Source organism: Leptonychotes weddellii, chromosome 7, assembly GCF_054177405.1.
Source record: "Leptonychotes weddellii isolate Sample4059 chromosome 7, ASM5417740v2, whole genome shotgun sequence".
Taxonomy (NCBI): Eukaryota; Metazoa; Chordata; class Mammalia; order Carnivora; family Phocidae; genus Leptonychotes; species Leptonychotes weddellii.
This window is the reverse complement of record NC_138375.1, coordinates 90,124,147-90,133,695: the sequence shown is the minus strand read 5'-3', so window position 1 is coordinate 90,133,695 and position 9,549 is coordinate 90,124,147. Positions and strand designations below refer to the sequence as shown.

The 9,549-nt window shown below is 37.2% G+C and overlaps 1 protein-coding gene and 1 non-coding gene across 2 annotated transcripts in view; both read right to left on the bottom strand.

Moving 5' to 3' along the window:
- The window catches only part of CERT1 (ceramide transporter 1), a 103,848-nt gene that overhangs the window by 73,334 nt on the left and 20,965 nt on the right, over window positions 1-9,549 (bottom strand). The gene's annotated exons all lie outside the window — the stretch shown is intronic.
- On the bottom strand, window positions 4,205-4,397 carry LOC115941535 (U2 spliceosomal RNA). Its single transcript, XR_004076270.1, has one exon. It is a non-coding gene; the product is annotated as a U2 spliceosomal RNA (small nuclear RNA).

Below are 9,549 nucleotides of genomic sequence, written 5' to 3'. Positions count from 1 at the left end.
TTTTTTAAAGATTTTATTTATTTATTTATTTGAGACAGAGAGAATGAGAGAGAGAGAGCACATGAGAGAGGGGAGGGTCAGAGGGAGAAGCAGGCTCCCTGCCGAGCAGGGAGCCCGATGCGGGACTCGATCCCGGGACTCCAGGATCATGACCTGAGCCGAAGGCAGTCGCTTAACCAACTGAGCCACCCAGGCGCCCAAATTTGCCAAATTTCTAAATCTACCAAGTATACCACTTATGATTTCTTCTCCTTGTTTCAAAGTTTAGAAATGTGGAAAATTCAAGCTTTTGATAGACAGAGTTGCATAGAGATAGAATAAAATGACAGTCGAGAAAGCTGGAATTTAAAAATTTAAAAACTTCAATGGAATGTCACCCATTACTATGAGATGCAGTATCTCCATACCTATATACAGAGATGGTGGTTGACAGAAAATGTACCAAAAAAAAAGGTAGCGAGTTCTACTATCAACAATCTGACAGGTTGGTGGCATAAAAGAGTGATGAACCAATTGTCAGGGGATTCAGAGTATGTAAACACAGAAGCCTTGAGTTCCCAAAATGTGTAAAAGCAAGGCAAGCTAAGTCTACAGGGCAAAGAAAATGACAGACTTCTTAAAAGGATGTGTTTCAGAGAATACTGAAGTCTAGATAACCAAGCTCACACGTGTCAATGCACATACAACACCTCCCAACATGTAACAGATAACTGCTTGATTCAAACACAAATGCAACGAACACAAGTCAGATTACTTTACTCTCCCAAAAACCAAGTTGTGTCCCCACTGAGAATGCATGCTATAGAATAAAGCCAACAACAGAAAGGAAAATATCAAGGAAAATGTAGGTGGGCCTCATACTTTACCCTGTCAAAATTCATTGTTAGGGACAAAAAAATTTATCAAAAGGTGAAATGGCACTAATATCTAGTGTCTTGGTTTGTCTTAGTTCTTTGGACTTCTATAACAAAAATACCATTGGGTAGCTTAAACAGAAATTTCTCACAGTTCTGGAGGCTACAAGTCCAGATCTTAGTGTCAGCATGGTAGGGTGTTTGTGAAGGCCCTCTTTCTGGTTTGCAGATGGCTGCTCTCTAGCTGTGTCCTCATATAAAAGAGAGAGAGCTCTCTGGGCTCCTCATCCCCTCAGAAGGGTGCCAATTTCATCATGTGGGCTTCACTCTCATGATCTTATCTAAACCCAATTACCTCCCAAAGGTCTCACCTCTGAATACTATCACAATGAGAAATTAAAGCCTAACATGAATTTTGGGAGGACACATTCAGTCCAAAGCTTTCACTATCAATCAAAATAACCTTATAGGAACAAGAGACATAAATCCACAGAGAAAAATAAACAAAAATTTCCAACAATATTTATTATTATATTTATTTATGAGAGACAGAGAGCACGTGCGTAGAAGTGGAAAGAGGGGCAGAGAGAGGGGGAGAGGGACAAGCAGACTCCCAATGAGCAGGGAGCCTGACGCTGGCTCCATCCCAGAACCATGAGATCATAACCTGAGTCAAAGTCAGACGCTTAACCAGCTGAGCTACCCAGACGCCTCTTGACAAGATTTAAAAGTGGAATGTGGTAATTGAGTTAGCAGGCTTGAGAAAGCTAAAAATTAAACATCTACAAGAAAAAAGAAATCAAGCCAATTTGTACGCAATGATGGAAAAGCAAGGGAACTGGAGGCATCAGGTAGCCATAAAGGTAAAGGTAAGGGTGTAGCTGAAAACAAAATTGATCAAGAGTCATTAAAAGATGCAACTGAATCCCTGTAATCCCAAGCATTGGTGACTACTCACCTACTGCTCTACCAGTGTGCAATATCAGAGGCCCCACCCTTACCTCTCAGAGAGATGATATCAGACAGATTTAAGAAGGACAGTCCTACACAGCAGTGGGTGTGGGGAAAGGAAAAACAAAAAAAAGGCAGATACGGAAATACTCATATTAAGGAAGTATTCATATTCATTTCTTTCCCCTATTTGACTCCCAGAGAGCCAGCACCCACACTTGTTCCTTTGCTCCCATTCCGCCTGCACGAAGATTCTTCTATGAGAAAATTAAGTAGTCCAAGAAAAAAGTGTATAGTAATGATATTTAAGGGTTTTATACGCAGGCACTTAATCAGTATGACAATTCTAAACCATGAAGATAAATAAAAATTTACATTTCAAATCTGGTAGATATGTGTAACCAAAATGAGAGAGTAACCACGAGAATTAAGAAGCATTTGAGATCCAGGAAAAGAAGCAGAAAGGGACTTCCCAGGAAGACAACAAGGAAAATGCCAGAACCAGAGTTATGGAGAAGACGCAAAAGCCAACATTAGAAAAGTATGACAGGGTGCTTTAGAAAAGATTTCTCTGGTGGAGGCAAGAGTAGAATGAAAAGACTATCTAAAAGGTTAAATTCAGCGGACAGAATGTAAGATGACTTAGAAATTCAAAGAAAGTCAACCAAAATTTTAACGAACTTTTATCATTAATATATAGTAAACTTTATCCATTTTAATCACTGCCACAATCAAGATGGAAAGGTTTTCATTTACATGAGCCCTTGTGAAGATTCCTCATCCTCTCTATGTAAAATCCCTCCCTCTGACAACACCTTCCAGAAACCAGGGATCTGCTTTCATCTGCTATTTATTAGTTTGCATTTTTAAATGAATTTATGTAAATGAAATCAGTTTGTACTCTTGTGCTTCAGTGGTTTTACTTAGTCTATTTTGATATTACATATATATATCCATTTTGTTATGTCTTACCAGTAACTGATTCTTTTTATTGCTGAGTAGAATTATAATAAACATAGCATATTTTGCTTATTCACCTGTTGATGAAAAATTTTTTTCCACTTTTTTGTTATTTTGAAAACATTTGTTGTGAAAATTCATATCTTTGTATGAATATATATTTTCACTTCTGACCTAGGAGTAGAATGCCTAACTCATAAAGTAGGTATACATTTAAGGAACTGCCAAAAATAGTAGTAAATTCTCACCAGCAGTCTATCAAAATCCAGTTACTCCACATCCTTGTTTGGGATTACTTTTGGACTCTATTCTGTTCCATCTGATCTAAATGTCTATTCTTGAGGCACCTGGTTGGCTCAGTCAGGAGAGCATGCAACTCTTGATCTGCGGGTTGTAAGTTCAAGTCCCACGTTGGGTATAGAGATTACTTAAAAATAAAAGCTTTTTAAAAAAATGTGTATTCTTACTCCAAAAATGCTAAATTATTGCTGCCTAATAGTCAGTCCTGAAATCATGTAGTGTTAAATCCTCAAACTTTACTCCCCTTTAAAAAACTGCTTTGGCTAATCTAGGTAGTTTGCATTTACATATATATTTCCAGACACATTTAGTGCCAGGTTGTGAATAATAATTCGATAGGTTTTCTACAGGGTAATACGGGACGGTGTGATCTCTTAACAATATTGACCCTTCCAATCCATGGACATTTCTCCAGTTATTCATGTCTTCTTTATCTCTGCAATCTCATTTAGCCTTACTGTACAGGTACAATGCACGATGACAGACTGATTCCTGAGTATTGTTGTTTTTTATGTTACTGTACATGAAATTGTTTTTAAAATTTCACTGTTTATAGTATATAATACATCTCATAATTGTATATTAACCTTATATTCCATGACTGTGCAAAATTCACTTACTACTTCCACCAGCTGTTTAAATAATACACCTAAGGAATCTATAAAACATTGATGCCATCTGCAAATAGTTTTCCTTCTACCTTTCTGATCTTTATGCCTTTTTATATCTTTTTTCTTGCCATATTGAAATGACTAGGATGTTCGAAACAAGGTTAACATTTAAGTGGTAAAGGGAGACATCCTTGCCCTGACATTAATCTTAGGCGGTAAGCATAAAATATTTCACTATTAAGTATGATGTTAAATTATGTGTTTTTGTAGATGCCCTCCATTAGGCTGATTTTCTTTTCTACTTCTAGTTCTCTAAGAATTTTTTTTTAGTTTAAATGAATGTTCGATTTTGTCAAGATTCTTTTTTTTTCCTCTGCATCTACTGAAATTTGTTATGAATTTTTGTCTTTAGTTTGTTAAAATGGCAAATTACAATGACTGATTTACAACATTAAATTAACCTTGAATTCCTGAGATAAAGTCCGTTTGGTCATGACATATAATCCCCCCTCCTTTCTTTTTGTCCCAAGGGGATGCACCATTCCTGGAGATACTACAATACAAGGTCGATGCATGAAGTGGAGATGGAGCAAGCTCCTATTCCATCTCTCTGTTCCCAAAATCCATTTACTATATTGTCCTTGGATAGAGTATATATCAGATATTAAAATGATAAGAATAGATACTACACATTATCATAGCCAAAAAGCTGAGAAGTAATACATAAACCTTTTTGTATACTATTGATTTGCTAATATTTTGTAAAGGAATATGGTATTTATGTCCACCATAGAGCTGTAATTAATTTTCTTGTGATGTCTTTGTTAGGTTTAGGTTTCACAGTTATGCTGGCAACATAACAAGTGTTGGAAAGACTTTGCATGATATTGGGACTATTTCTTTGAATGTATTAAAGAACACACCAGTGAAGTCATGTGGGCATGTTTTCTCGGTGGAGGAGTTATTAGCAACTTCAGTTTTTTTAGACCTTGGCTTATGCAGATTTTCTGTATCTTAAAAGTATTAAAAGAAAAAAAATAATCCTATAATTACCGATACATATTCACTTTTTCTGATACTCTTCATTAGTTCCTAAAGATCTGTTTGCCTCTGGGGGTTATTTCCCTTCAGCGTGCAAAAGTTCTGTTAGCATTTCTTAATGACATATTGGTCTGCCCACAAGTGCTCTTTAGTTTTCCTTTATCTAAACGTATCTTTATTTAACTTCATTTTTGAAGAATATCTTCACTGAATACAGAATTCTGGAATGATAATTTTTTTTATTTCGTTCCATTATAAGATGTCTTCTGGCCTCCATGATCTTACCAGAAGTGTACAGTACTTTGAATCTCCCCATTTATGTGTCATTTTCTCTAGCAATGTACAAGATTTTTTATCTTTGGTTTTCAGCAGTTTGACTATGTGTTAAGTTTCTATTTGTCTTGTTGTTTGTTGAGCTTCTTGAATCTGTAAATTTACATTTTTCACCAGATTTTGAAAGTTTTACTATAATTTCTTCAAATATTTTTTCACTTTCTTTTCTTTCAAGACTCCTAAAAACCCATTTAATTCTGCTCATTTAAAACAAAAACAAAAAAACCCTCCAAATTGGGTTAAGAATGACTTCTTTTGATCTGTATTCAAAATCCTGATTATTTTCTCTGTCATCTTTATCTACTATAAGTCCCAGAGAATGAATGGTTTTTATTTTGGATATCATTCTTTTCATTTCTAAAATTCCCATTGGTTCTTTTTATATATTTTTTCTTTGCTGAAATGGCCTACCTTTTCATTCATTACAAGACTATTTTCTTTTACCTCACATAATTATAAAACCTAATTTAAAATCCTTGTCAGATTATTCTAACATCTTGTTCATCTTGAATTTGGCATTTATGTCTTTTCCCTTGAGAATGTGTTATTTCCTGGCTCTTTGTATGTTCAGTAATTCTGAGTTGACCCTGAATATTGTGAATGTTAGGTTGTGAACTCTGGATTCTGTTATATTGTTCTGAAAAATACTGTTTTTGTTTCAGCAGGCAATTAACATGCTCAGACCCAAATTGCTAATTCTGTCATGTGTTTAATGGGCAGCAGCTAGGATCACTTTTCAGACTACTTTTCATCTGCCTCACACATAGATGGTTCAGAAGTCAACCAAAGATTTGGGTAAAGTTTTTATACAATTTTGAATTCCCCTTCTCTGGCTTCTCCTTTGTGGATTCCCTCCTCATTTTCTATCAGCCCTGGTTGTACCAGAACCTTTCTCAGGTTCTGTTGGTCAAAAAGATGCCTGTCTGGTTTTTCTGTTAAAGTTTTAGCCACCCAGTACCACCACAATGGAGATTTCATCCTTATTCTACTCACTGCCAAATATCCTGTCCAGAGCTCATGCAAGTCAAAGACTTAAAAAGATCTAAGCCAAAGATCTTTTTTTTTTTTTACAAATAAACACAAAATATTAAAATTTCTTTGTTCAACCAATTCAATTACTTAATCAAGGAATTAAATAAACCCTATCAGATTCGAATAAAATACATCAAACAGGTGCTCTAAATTACAAGTAAGAGAAACTGATTCTTGCTCACTGGGGTTGATTTTGAAGGTATCAGGCAGCTCATATTGCTAAGAAATATAAATAAACAAGATCAAAAAATGGAAAGGAGCCAGGGGAGACTAAGTAAGAGAACTCTGAGACTACACCGCAAGTGTCATCGGTGTGGAGAGGGGCCTCTTCCTCTTCTGGGCCTTGCAAGCCACTACGGGCACTGCTGCTACTAGAAACTGGATGCTGCAGTTGCCAATAGTGTCCTGAGAGAAATTCCCTGTCTGCTTTTCTTTATGATCCTGCTTCACAATAAAGGTAGGGCTGGGGGAGACAAGGGGCAGTAGATGTGGGGGAGGATAGCATAACAGCAGCCTGATAATCTAGGCCTAATTCAGATGCCCATATACTAATTAAGGGGAGTTGATGGGCTGGAGGGATGCTGGGGTGAGAGGAGAAAATGAGAATCTGGCTCTTGCGGATTCATTTGGAAGACCTTCTACTCAGACCCACAGTAAGGAATTCTTTAAAAGCTCATTTGATAATGAGCATGCCACTTATTAATCATATTGTCTCTCTTAAATCCACCCTTTTATACTGTTTTATGCTATTGCGACTGGGATGCTACAAACTACATTTTCCTCTACTAGTCTCCTTTGTTAGGTTCTGCCAATAGGGACAACATGCTAGAAGGAGACGAAGCCAGGAGGAAGGTAGAAAAAAAAACTTGTGTTTTTGATCACATACTGTTTCCATCAACATCTGTCCAGCAAAGGTCCTTCGTCCTGGCAGGGGCAATCAGTTCCAGTCTCCAGCCTCTCTTAGAACTCCGTGAACCAGACTCACCTAGCCACCTCAGATGTACCAGCATCGACTGTGCAAGGGCCACTTATTAGATATGTGAAGTAGAGCTCTACAACATCCCCCTTCCAACTACCGAGATATTAGTACCAACTATACTGGGTATACTTTTCCTTCTAGATGTCTGAGACTCAGTTGCATAGTGCATTTCCTTCTGAGATAGCAGATGAACAGTGAGCCCGTCTCCAGATGTCTGAGCCTCAGCTTCGGAAAGTCCTCCCTAATCAGGCAGGCCTTTCAACTCAGGTTTAAGCCTTAGTCCCAAAAGGCTCCTGTGATACTGGTACCAGCACCAGTGGGCAACCCATTCTCCTCAGAGATCCAACTCCCAACTCTACAGGGCTCTCTATCCAACTTACAGGTTCTGATAACCCCAACTTCATCCCTTCACTCCTCTGGCCCCAGAATTTGTAAAAGCTGGTCTCTGCAGTTACTCCCTATGCACTTACCCACGATGTTTTCCTTCTGTTCTTTGAGTTCTGAACACTTTCTGAGGAAATAAATACCTGCAGTGGTTTCTGGTTCCCTGAGTGGACCTCTGGATGATGCAATAAGCAGTCCAAAAATAGCAAATGTTCATTTCATAATAGAGTATTAGATATCCATTCAAAAACAGTATTTCCAAAGGTTGGAAATTTGACATCTTAATATGTGGGAAGAAAATAAAGAGGTTACAAAAGCACATGTACAATGCAATCCTAATCATGCCTGTAGCCTTAAGAGCACTTTAATGTATCTATACAACCATTTGTGATTATAGACTGTGTACAATAGAGGCCCTGTTCGGCACACCAGTATAATTCGGGCCCTAGGACAGTGACCTACACTGAAAAAACATTTATTTATCGAATGTGGAGACTGAAATTCAGAAAACTACCGTCCGCATAAAAACATGCACACCAGTGTTCATTAACAGCTTTATTCGTAACAGACCCCAAAAGGAGGCAACCTAAATGTTCTTCCACCGGTGAATGGTACACAAACTGTTATACATATACTACCCAGCAATAAAAAGGAACAAATGATCAATATACTCAATAGCCTAGGGGATCTTAAGGAAATCACGCTGAGGAAAAAAGCCAATCTCAAAAGGTAACACTGTATGATTCCATTTATGTAAAATTTTCAAAATGAGAAAGTTACAGAAATGATGAAAAGATTACTGGTTGCAGGGGTTAGGGATGAGAGAGTAGGCTGGAGGGAGAGAAGAGAGATAGCAGTGACTATACAGGGGTAGAATGAGGGTTCTTTCTGCTGGTGAAACAGTTTTGTATTTTATTGTAATGGTGGTTACAAGTTATAAAATTGCATAGAACTACATATACACACCTGCATGCATGCACATGTACACACACACAAATGAGTACATGTAAAACTGGTAAAATGTGAATAAGGTCTGTGGGTTGTACCAATATCAACTTCCGGGTTTGCAACTGTACTACAGCTACTAAGATTTTACCATGCACAGAAACTGGATGAAGGATAAATAAAACCCCTGTGCTCTATTTTTGCAAATTTCTGTGAAAGCGCAGTTATTTCAAAATTAAAAGTTAAATAATAAATAATAAATAATAAATTAAAATAGGTGTCACAGAAGTTATCACATTACTCTTGCAACTTTTTGTATAAAATTATTCCAAAATAAAAGTTAAAAATGATTTATAAAAAGAGCTGTCTCTTTCCTTACAAGAGACCCCTGAAAGCCAGCTGCTTACTCTCTCTTTATATCCCATTGTTAAAGGGAGACAATGTCATCAAACAGTTGACAAAATCACTAATATTAAAATCAAAGATTAAACACATAGGAGAAAAAAAAGGAATTCTGAAGAAATAGTCAATGACTTGAGGATCAAAAGATAAATTTACAGACACATACCATGTGACACATGTACATTCATGTGCATACAAACATACACAATTTATCATTTCAACCAGGCCTCTTCCTCCAACCTCCAAACTTTTACCTAATTGCCTCTTCTATATATTTTCCTGAATGCTTAAGAGGAATCTCAACACATCCAAACATGGCCATCTGATTTGCTTCACCAAACTTCTCTTGCAGGCTTCTACATTTCTGTAAATGTTAACTACCAATTGCTTAGACCTGAATCACCTGACCCTTCATTTTTCTCACATCATATGAGGCATCCATCAGCAAATCCGCAAACCTTGTCAGCTATACATTCCAAATAAATCTGGAATCCAATCATTTCTCATAATCTCCACCAATACTACTCTGATCCAAACCACTGCTATCTCTCCTCTGGATTATTTGCATAGCCACTTAGGGCTGCCTAATTCTGGCTTCCTGCTTCCATCCTTGCCTTCTACAATCTATTCTTTTTTTTTTTTTTTTAAGATTTTTTGTTTATTTTTTAACAGAGAGAGAGAGACAGCGAGAGAGGGAACACAAGCAGGGAGAGTGGGAGAGGGAGAAGCAGGCTTCCCGCCAAGCAGGGAGCCCAAT